Genomic DNA, 10,581 nt, shown 5'->3' with positions numbered 1-10,581 from the left:
ATAATCCACTTCTTAACCACAGGGACTGCGCCGCAGGGATATTCAGTTTAGCAGAGGAAAGAATTGGTGGTACGTGTGGTGGATTTTACTATTATCGCGGGCCACCTCTACAAAATGGGAAACGATGAAATATTACGAAGATATGTACCTAAATTTGAACGAGGACAGATCCTTGCAGAAGCACATGGGGGGGCTGTAGGAGGAAATTATGTGGGACGAGCGATAGCATAGAATATTATTCGTGCTAGACTATGGTGGCCAACCTTACATCAAGACTTGAAAGCGTACTTTCGAGCCTGTGACGTATGTCAACGGACTGGGAAACCATCACGGAGGGATGAAATGCCGCTTAATCCATAGATGACATTGCAATCGTTTGAAAAATGGGCGATCCACTATGTGGGGCCTATCACACCTCAAGGAAAGATGGGTGTGTGCTATATCATCACCACGACAAAATACTTGACTCGATGGGCGGAAGCATAGCCGATTAAGGACTGCATGGCTACTACAGCTGCGAAATTTTTGTTCGATAATGTGTTGACACAGTTTGGATGCCCGAAAATTCTAATGAGTGACCACAAAACACACTTCCTAAATGAAACTATCAGCGCACTCACTGAGGAATTCCAGGTATATCATCAACAAAGTACACCGTACCATCCACAAGCGAATGGGACAGTCGAAGCTTTCAACAAGATTTTGGAGACTGCGTTGACCAAAGTATGTAACACGCAGCGAAACGATTGGGATTTGCGCATACCTGCTGTGCTATGGGCATACCGAACCACATGCAAGAAATTGACGGGTCAAACACCTTTCCGGTTAGTCTACGACACAGAAGCCATCATGCCAATGGAATACATTGTACCCAGTTTGTGGATAGTAGCGATGACAGGCATGGCAGACCATGGAGCCTTGGAAGAGAGGCTCGCGCAACTGGAAGAACTTGAGGAGGAACGGTTTCTGGCGGGATTCCATTAGCAGGTACAGAAGCAGCACGAGAAATCTTAGCATGATTGCCATATCAAGTTGCGCACATTCAAAGAAAATTATTTATTATTTTTGTATGACAATAAGTTTGAAAAATTCCCTGGAAAAATCCGAATGCATTGGTTGGGACCATATGTAGTCGAAAAGTCACAGATGGAGGGGTAGTCCAGCTCAACAAGCTTAATGGAGAGCCCTTCCCAAGAAGAGTAAATGGCAGTTGCCTGAAGCTCTACATAGGTGGGTTGGTTGCCTGACTAATTGACCAAAGTATAGTCTCACCGCTCCAAACAGTTGAAAGAGAACACGGGACGATAAAACAATCTATCAGGGAGCTGCGCGACAACAGGGGTGCGCACAGGATCAGTATGTCACAAGGGTCGCGGTTTCACAGAAGGGGCTGCGCTACTGCGTGGATAAACATGGAAGTTACTGTTGTCGTCATTGTTCATGAAAAGATGTCCGAGCTACGGCGAAAAGGAGCGGGCAGTGGGCAATTAAAATATGAAGTACAAGCTAGATTCGAAACAATCTACTATAAATCTAGCATTAATGGGCTAGAAAAGGAGGAAACGGCTGAATTTGAATTTCAACAGGCCTATAAATCACATTGGGGCTTCCACCAAACAAAATATGGTATTTGGAGAATAAAGCTATTGTGCCCTCCAATAGGTATGGAACCGTTGAACTTCGACGATGGGGGAGTAAGCCCGGTGTTTTCAAAAGAGACGCAGGACCTTCTGGACAATGTAATGTCGACAGTCGGGGATGCCATGCTGAGCTCAACGCCGATGGTGGGAGATGTACCGAAATTCTTAGACAAGTAGCAGGACTAGTCTGGATGTCACTCCATAAACCATGGTCTAGCAAGCGATCTATGAAAGATACAGGAAAGACAGTGAATCTTGAGACAAACGACAGAATTTTGTTTAAAAATTCGTCTCTAACAAGCCTTGAAGATTGGGACCTCGCGGACAACAACATCTCTCTTGCAAAAATGCAAAAAAAGCTTCATCAGACAAGCAGAATGAGCATCATCGAATAAGCGAATTAGTAGAGGCAATGGAGCAGGAGCTTGAAGAACTGTTGCAAGAGACAAGGAGGGAGTAGCAGAACATAGTGTGTCACTCATAGGGATGGTGGATCCCAAAGCTTTGGCAGAGCATCTCGCCGCATCGACGAGTGACTCGGGATGAGTCACGATGATTGCATTGGGGGCCTGTTGGGTAGCGGAGGCCCCACGTAATGGTTTTGGGGCTTAAAGCCCACAATTTTGGCTATTGATATTGTAAAGGCTCCATAAACTGCACAGAGCACGAATTGTAACGGGTCAAGTCTAAGGGCAGTCACGCTCGATCGCCTTTTTGCCAAATGCCTTGGCCAGATTTAGTCCTGAATGTAGGAATAGCGTGATTCGATGGATTAGCATATCAGTGATGGGGATTGTCTCATTCAGCCACAAGCACCCGTCATTCACCAAGCACAACAACTTCTTAATGATGATCAGGTTTATCAGGGCGCGGTAGTAGTGGGACACCCATACCAGGTTCAGCAACCCTGACTTGTTTACTCCGCGAATCTATTCCATCGGCTCCAATGTGGTGACACCAGACTCTTTGTAGAAGACCCTCTTCATGAAGGTGTGTGTAGCCAGGTGAGAAAACTGCTCATGGTCTGCCAAATCCTAGTCTTCTAGCTTCAAGTGTGGGATCCGCACCAAGCGCGAACCTTCAAAGGTGATATTCTTTGGTAATAGGGGTGAGTTGAGGAGGAATTGTCCTTCATCTGGGTCCTTCGGGACCTTCACTTTTCCCTTGCAAAGAAGGATATACTCCGGCAGCTTAGATATATGGTCTACCCCCTCAATGTCGATATCATCTACACCCTCCTCAGCCTCCAGATCCACCACTTTATCCTTCTCCTTCGTGCTCGGCTTCTCTTTCCACTGAGCCTGTGTAGCTACATGTTTCCTCAGTGACTCGCACACTGGAATCAGCTTATTTTTCTTATCCTTCTTTGGTTTGGGAACCTCTTTCACCTGCATAGGCTTCGGCCTAGGTGACCTCGGCGCCGCAGCCAATGCAGCTGGAACCTCCATACTCACAACCTCTGGAGTAGCTCCCTCAGAGGCGATAGCTGCTCCCATGCTCGCAGTTTTGGTGGGACCTAGTCCTAACATGATATCATGGATAATTTTTCTTTCTAACTAGGGATACTGATAAAACATAGGCCTTGCAAGCAAATCCTCAAATATCTCACAGTTCATGCACAACAGACAGCACAACACATAAATTCTTAGAATGCAAAGTGTTTCTTATTGGCTGGGCACCTGTAATATATAGGTGAATTCAAATTCAAATTTGACCATTCCCCCCAAAATCTATCCATAACTGCTAGATTGGCGGTAGATTTCCAAAGATTTCACTCTTAAATTCAGCCTTAAATGTTGCCTCCCCACTCCTCTTAACCATCTCCTCACTATCAAATCATGAACGGTGACGATAACGATCACTTTTTGGCTGCACTGTGTGGTCTCTTCCCCTATAGCACAACTCCCTTCGTGCATTTGTTGATACTATGACACCCTTCTGTTTCATGCAGACCCCTTATCTCGCAACTCTACAAACTGGGCAGTGTAGTTTATAGTCCAATGCCTCCTTGCAACTGCCTGGAGTGCTAAGACTATGCTACCATCATGTAGTCATTGGGCCGGATCCCCGGTGTATGGATTCAATTGGCTTCCATTTACCTTTCCCAGAAATGGATCTCCATTCAATTTCACAAGCTGAATTGCTCCACCATCGGTAATCTCTTTGATAACATATGGCCCCAGCCAATGCATCTGAAATTTTCCTGGAAATTTATCAAACTTATTATCATATAATAAAACTAAATCATTTACCTTGAAGGTGCGCAGTTTGATGTGCCGATCGTGCCATGCCTTTTCACGTTCCTTCTGAACCTACTGATGGAATCCAGCCAAAAATCTATCTTCCTCGAGCTTTGTTAGCTGCACGAGCCTCTCTTCTAAGGCTTTGCGGTTTGCCATTCTTGTAAATGCCACTATGCGTAGACTAGGCACAATGCACTCCATAGGCATCACAACCTCTATGCCATAGACCAGCCTAAATGGTGTTTGACCAATAAGCTTCTTACAAGTAGTTATGTAAGCCCATAGTACTATTGGTATGTGCACGTCCCAATCATTCCTCTGTGCATTGCAAACCTTTGTCAGCACATTTTCCAATATCTTATTAAATGCTTCAACTGTCCCATTCACTTGAGGATGTTATGGCGTACTCTTCTAATGATAAACTTGGAATTCTGTTGTCAGTGCACTGATCATTTCATTGAGGAAATGTGTACCACGATCACTCATCAAAATACTCGGGCAATTGGACTTGGTCAACACATATTCAAACAAGAAATTTGTTGTTGTTTCCCCTATATAGTCCTTCATGGGTTGTGCCTCCACCCATCTGGTCAAATACTCGGTCGCGATGATGATATACCGTGCACCTGTCTTCTTTCCTGGAGGCTGGATTGGTCCTACAAAATCAATTGCTCATTTCTCAAATGGCTGCAATGATACCTATGGATTCAAAGGCATCTCATCCCTTTGCGATGGTCTGTCGGTTCTGTTATAGACATTTTTTGACACTGCAACCCCAATCATACATGTCCATAAACGAAGGGCTCCTAAGTCCCTAAAAGTGTTGTTTCACACCCTAAAGGAACAAGGTTAGCTGATTACATCATCTCCCAGAAGTTCTCCACAGAAAACTGCTCAGAACTGATCAAAGCTGGACCATACAGGTTGCCCAGTGCAGAGGGTGCGATGCATCTCACCTGCCCAGTGTAAAGGGTGCGATGCATACTGGAAATCCCTTCTGTAGGGTGCGATGGGAGAGAGTAGACAAATGGCAGAGACAGTTTGTAAGGTGGATCATCATGGAATCTTCTAGAAACTTCTCCTATGACACTTGCCTCTCTGAATTCGCCCAGGGATGAGTAAGAGATCATCAATCTCCAAGTGGAATCAAGAACTATCAGAGAGAGGACACTAATCAAAATTGCAAAAGCTGACTCACCCCCTGCGATCATCTATATATGGATCCCTCATCCCAGAGATCCAGAGGCTGGAATTTTGTATCTTGTAAGGAAGTGTTGTTGGTTTCTTGGTGGAATATCATAGTGTTGGGTGATCTAAGCTTTTCATGAGGTGAAGAAGGGCTTTCATGCTGGGAGGATGACGCTGGGTCAGGACAATTGGTTGTAATCCTCTTTGCTATTCTTGATATTAATAAAGCTATTCAAGTTTTCCTCCACATTCTTGTATGTTTGATGATATATGCATTTGCATGGTCAATATATATCTTCTCCTATATTGTTTATGATTGTAGATCTCTGTTCGTCGATAGTATTATGTTGCTTTGATTCCACAGGTGCTCTTTGAAGCTAGGTAGACGAAGGCAAAGTGGCAAGGATTTGTCATAAGGGAGAGAAACCAAGCGCAAGACTGAGGTTGGTGTCCTTTGTTCCCCTCTTATCTACTTCTCATAAAGGAAAGTGAAAGTAGTTTTAGTTTGTTTGTTTCTAAGATAGCTACCAGTCTTAGTGGGACTAGCAGCTCTGAGTGGACACTAGATTTCTCGATAACAAAATGGCGACTCCACTGGGGAGCGAATAGATTGTTTGCTTGTCTATATTTGTTTGTTTTATAAACTTATAGACGGAGCCTGAAGTTAAGCCAACTAGCCTTCGAACTGCATTTTCTATGCAAGTGCAAAGTAGATCAATGTTGCTTCAGTCTATCTCCAGGTTTTGTTTATAAACTAAACAATCAATTTGCAAACCTTCTAATTGCCCTAGTGGTGGCTCTAGTAGCCTCATTAGATCAACCCCTGTGATTTATATTTTAAATCCCTGAACTGAGCTGCAAACTGTGACCAAGAGCCAAGTAAAGTCTCGTCCTGATACCATCGCACCCTCTCTTCAAGGAAGTCTGTGTGCATCACACCTCCCGTGTGCAGTAGGTGGGATGAATACTGGATTCCCTGTGTTACAGGTGCGATGATCAGAAAAGGCTAATTTTGCCTCCAGGTTTTGGTTTTTCTTCACTCTTTTCAGCTCTATTCAGGAGTTTTGTTGTCTGTGATCAGTATACCACTGTAGAAAACCCCCTTCTTTTCCATCATTCCACCTCCATTATGCAAAGAACTGTGAATTGTTTTATGTATTTTGTGCCATTTTCAGTTCTCTTTTACAAAGTAGTAGCATAATCGAACTGTCGTTTCTTGATTTGGAAGTGTCACAAGTGTCATTTTCAATCATAGAAAGGAATCCTATTGTTCTTGATGGTCGATTATACAGTTACTCTTCTATTTGATCTGAATTAGTAGTTTTTCAAGTGTCGAAAGCAGTTTTCAATTCAAAATCGCAAAGTGTCGTCATTATCTTCCTTTCGTTTTTGAAGAGAACTTTGTTAGTAGTGTCGCTTTGAAAAGATAATTCATATTTGTAGTTAGCATTCTTCTTGTCATTCACACATTAAGAAAGCTGAAAAACAAATACATACATGTGCATTTGCATTTAGACTGCTTGTTGGTTTGATTTAGGACAGTGCATCTAATGTGTGCTCTCTGCTCTATGTTGAAAGAATATCATCTCTCTTTCTTTAATAGCTAGGATTTTCATTGCAAAAAGAATATTAAACGACTGTTTATCATCTTAGATTGCATTTTAGGAATTGTATATCTACATCACACGGTGAACCTGAAAGGAAAATTTCTTAAGAAAGATCAACTATAAAATAAATTCAATGAACCTAAAAACTCTTTGGAACCTAACCCACAACATCTAGGAGTCTAGGCTAGAGACGTATTTCGGCGTCGTAAAGCCTGGTAACTGTCGCTTTCATTGTTGGTTGGGTGATTCCTCCTCTTTGAGACGACAAGTGCCAGTACAGACTTGTGCTCCCACGTACCGTCGAGTATATATTGGGATACCACAATAGGCTATATCCTTTATCCATAGGAAGTCGTGTCTGCCGCCCTATCGATCGCAATGCACTGAACACAACATTCGGGAAGATTGACTGCCGTATCATAAAAAGTATTCTGCAGTTTTGCGATTGGTTTGGTAATCCCTCTGTCTAGATTTCCAAAGTAGTCTCTTTCGTTCCTTTTCAGACTCCTTAAAGGAAAAGGTCCATCTGAGCACTTGTCACTTCAGGCTCATTAAAAATCGAAGGCGACTAGAGTCATCTTTTGTTTTTTCTCGACTCTTAAAAATTGAAAAAACAAGTTGTGTCAAAGCATCTAAAATTCATTTAATTCGGAAACATTTTCCCCTTTATCTTTAGTTGATCGAGTAATCCGCAATCGTGGAGGAAAGTCAATTAAAACCCCGTCGTTCGTGGAGACTTACGAGTCAACCGTCTTTGTCTCTAGAATCAAAACTATTCCGGACAAAGCGAACTCGTTTAACTAGTTCAAAGTCCCCTAGTCGGGTTGGAACAAGTGTTCCGACACCCTCGAAGACTCTGGTTACTCCAAACATTTCTGGTATCCCTGCCCTTGCAGAAGAAGTTCCGCAACCGCAAAATGACATTACAACTGATCCTAGTGTGAGGATAAACACTTCTATACCTGAACCGGCTCCATCTACAGCTGATTCGGAAGGTGTTATTCCCCAAACATCTGTCACTGCAGAATCTATACCTTCTTTGGCACCGAAAATATTTTACGGACCTGATGGTCTATCTCTTCCACCTAGATTGATTGCTATAGAAGAGATTGTGGAGGATCCCCCATCTAGTACTCCATCGCATTTTGGAGTAGGGATCACCCTATATCCTTCTTCGTCGGAAATTAGTCTACCGTTATCGGAAGCTCCTGTAGAATCGCTAGGAAATCTTTTGGATAGACTAGATATGTCTGAATAACCGTCGACATCTAGGACTATGTCATCTGACACAGCAGCAGCAGAACTTCCTGATGCCACTCCAATAATGTTCGCCGGCGTACCGTCTATTGCAACTAGCTCTCGATCGCTAGATGGAATCCATCCAGGGACTGTTTCGATAGTATGGTCTGTTCCCGTTTGTTCGTCCAGAATAATATCTGGAATCTCTTATGTTGAGTCTCAGCAAATTGATCCTTCGCAATGTCAATTTGGGCAGTCTGGTCCTCAAAGGAAAATCATTCCCTTAAGCACTAGATTACCGCCGTATGGGGGGCAATATGCCCTTTCATTGTCTCCTCCAAGAGGTCAAACATACGAGAGTTCGCAACAGAATTCAGGTTATGCTGGAATTACATCCAGTGGTTGGATGCCAATACTGCCTCAACAACCAAGAGTTGTATACTCAATGCAACAAAGTCTGCCTATGTCAAATATCCCCACTACACCAGCTATTGTGACGGTGTCGCAAGTACAAGCGTTACCTGTTGTATGCCAACCTCAAGTTTCTCATGTCGCAATCCAATCGCCACTTGTCTCTACGACGCCACCACAATCCTTGATTAGTGGCTCCTTAACCTCATCTTGGTCAAATAGCCAGTATTGGACAACAGCACATTGTCTCACAGCCATGGCTGGTGCAATATCAACAACCACAATTCCAACAATTTTACCAAGGATCTGAACACCAAGTCTTTGCAAGTAATGGGCAGCCGTATATTCAAAATGGTCAACATCAACCATTTCAGAATGGTTATGCCCATCAACCTTACCAAAGTTATCAGCATCAAATGCACTATGCTGGTATGCAAAGACCCACTGCTTAGGTAATCCCATCTTATCCTGGGTATGCTTCGCTGAACCTGAATCAACAGTTGCCCTTCGTGCCGACTTTAGAGTTACCAGATCTAAACTAGCTAACAAACGATCCAATCACTTATGCCCCTTGGTGGCTAGCGATTCCTCATAAACTTCCATTAGATATTGCTAAATTTAATGGAAATCCGGGTGAAGACCCATCGAATCATGTGATGACCTTTCATCTGTGGTGTTCGTCTAACACTCTAAATGATGATTCAATTAGGCTTCGCCTTTTTCAGCGAACGTTAACTGGTCCGGCAGCAAAATGGTATATCGAATTGCCTAGAGCTTCGTTTGATAACTTCAGTACCCTAGCCACAACCTTTTTAACCCATTTTCAATTACCCATAAGGTACGAAACGGGAACAGAGCTTCTTACCAATTTCAAGCAAACGACGGCCACTCACATATCTGATCATATTCATGAGTGGCGACGTCGTCGTAGAATGGTAAAAACATATGTTCCTGATCAGCTGTTGGCTGAATGGTTTATTAAGTCATTGTTACCTTCCATTACAGAAGATGTGGCAAAGGGAGGAGTCATCACTGAAGAGCAAGTCATTGCTCATGCGCAATATTTAGATTTGATCTATACTCAATCTGGCACGCTCTACGATAAAATCCCTGATGCTTCTAGACCGGAATTTTTCATTCCTCCCTCTCCTAAATCAAACAAAGACTCTCATGCTAGGGACGGTGTGATAGGAACGACCAGCACGAAAACCATAAAGGCTAAGTCGAAGAAGGCCCGTACGATTTCAGGTCAAAATGCAAATGAAGAACTTCTCGCCTCAGAAGTAAATGTCGTATCATCTAACAAAGGCAAAGAAACCAAGCAACCAGGAGGCAAGAAGAAAAAGAAAGGGAAAAAGAAGAAACAGGAGGAGTCATCCCCTGAAAAGTCTTCTGTAAACCCTTTTGGAGATAGGAAACCAAATCATCCATGCCTTATATGTGATGAGGATCATTGGACAAGAGAATTTCCATATAAAGCTGAGCTTAGAAAATTCTTCAAGAATTCAAAAACCTCGGCAGTATTGACTAATCTGTTTCCAAATCCAGGATCAAATCTTGTTGCTAGTGACAATGCTTCCCCGTCCCAAGTGCTAATGTTTTCAGTTTCGAAGTAGCAAAATGATGCTTTGATATCGACAAGGAATAAAGATTACGGGAATCCACAGCTGTCGGACAACAAGGCCAATGATCAACCTAGTAGTTCGACAACAACTTCGACCGAAGTTGTGCCACCCATCATTCCTGAACTAACGATAAAGCCGCCAAAGGGAGTAGTACACAAATCAACATTTAATCCTTGTGCCAGAGCAGCACAACATTATAATATAGTGGAGGATCTGGCCCAATCGCCATCCGCTATGTCGACACTTGAGGTACTGCAAAATTGCCCCTCCCAAAAGCAGGCTTTATTATCGGCGATAGGTGGGATTGACCCAACGGATTCCAATCTTGTGTCCTTTAATCACAAAGGATATGACCCTCAGTTACCAGCTCAACTAGCTTTCCTGATTCAAGTGAAAGCCCTCAACAAAACTGTTCATTGAACAATTATTGATGAGGGGGCATCTACATGTATTATGTCGATGAGTTGCTAGAAAACTTTAGGATCTCCACCCTTGTCACGATCTTCGACGACATTAAAAGCATTTTATGGACAAACATACACCCCATATGGGATTTTAAGTAACTTGCAAGTCGAACTGGGGGGAAAAATAGTAGAAATAGATGTTGAAGTAATTGACGGAAACCTCA

The sequence above is a fragment of the Pinus tabuliformis genome, chromosome 8 (genome assembly GCF_031772625.1).
Source record: "Pinus tabuliformis cultivar Carrire ecotype Pingquan chromosome 8, CPIR1, whole genome shotgun sequence".
In the NCBI taxonomy this organism is placed as follows: Eukaryota; Viridiplantae; Streptophyta; class Pinopsida; order Pinales; family Pinaceae; genus Pinus; species Pinus tabuliformis.
The sequence above is the reverse complement of the archived record's forward strand: the minus strand, read 5'-3'. Positions refer to the sequence as shown.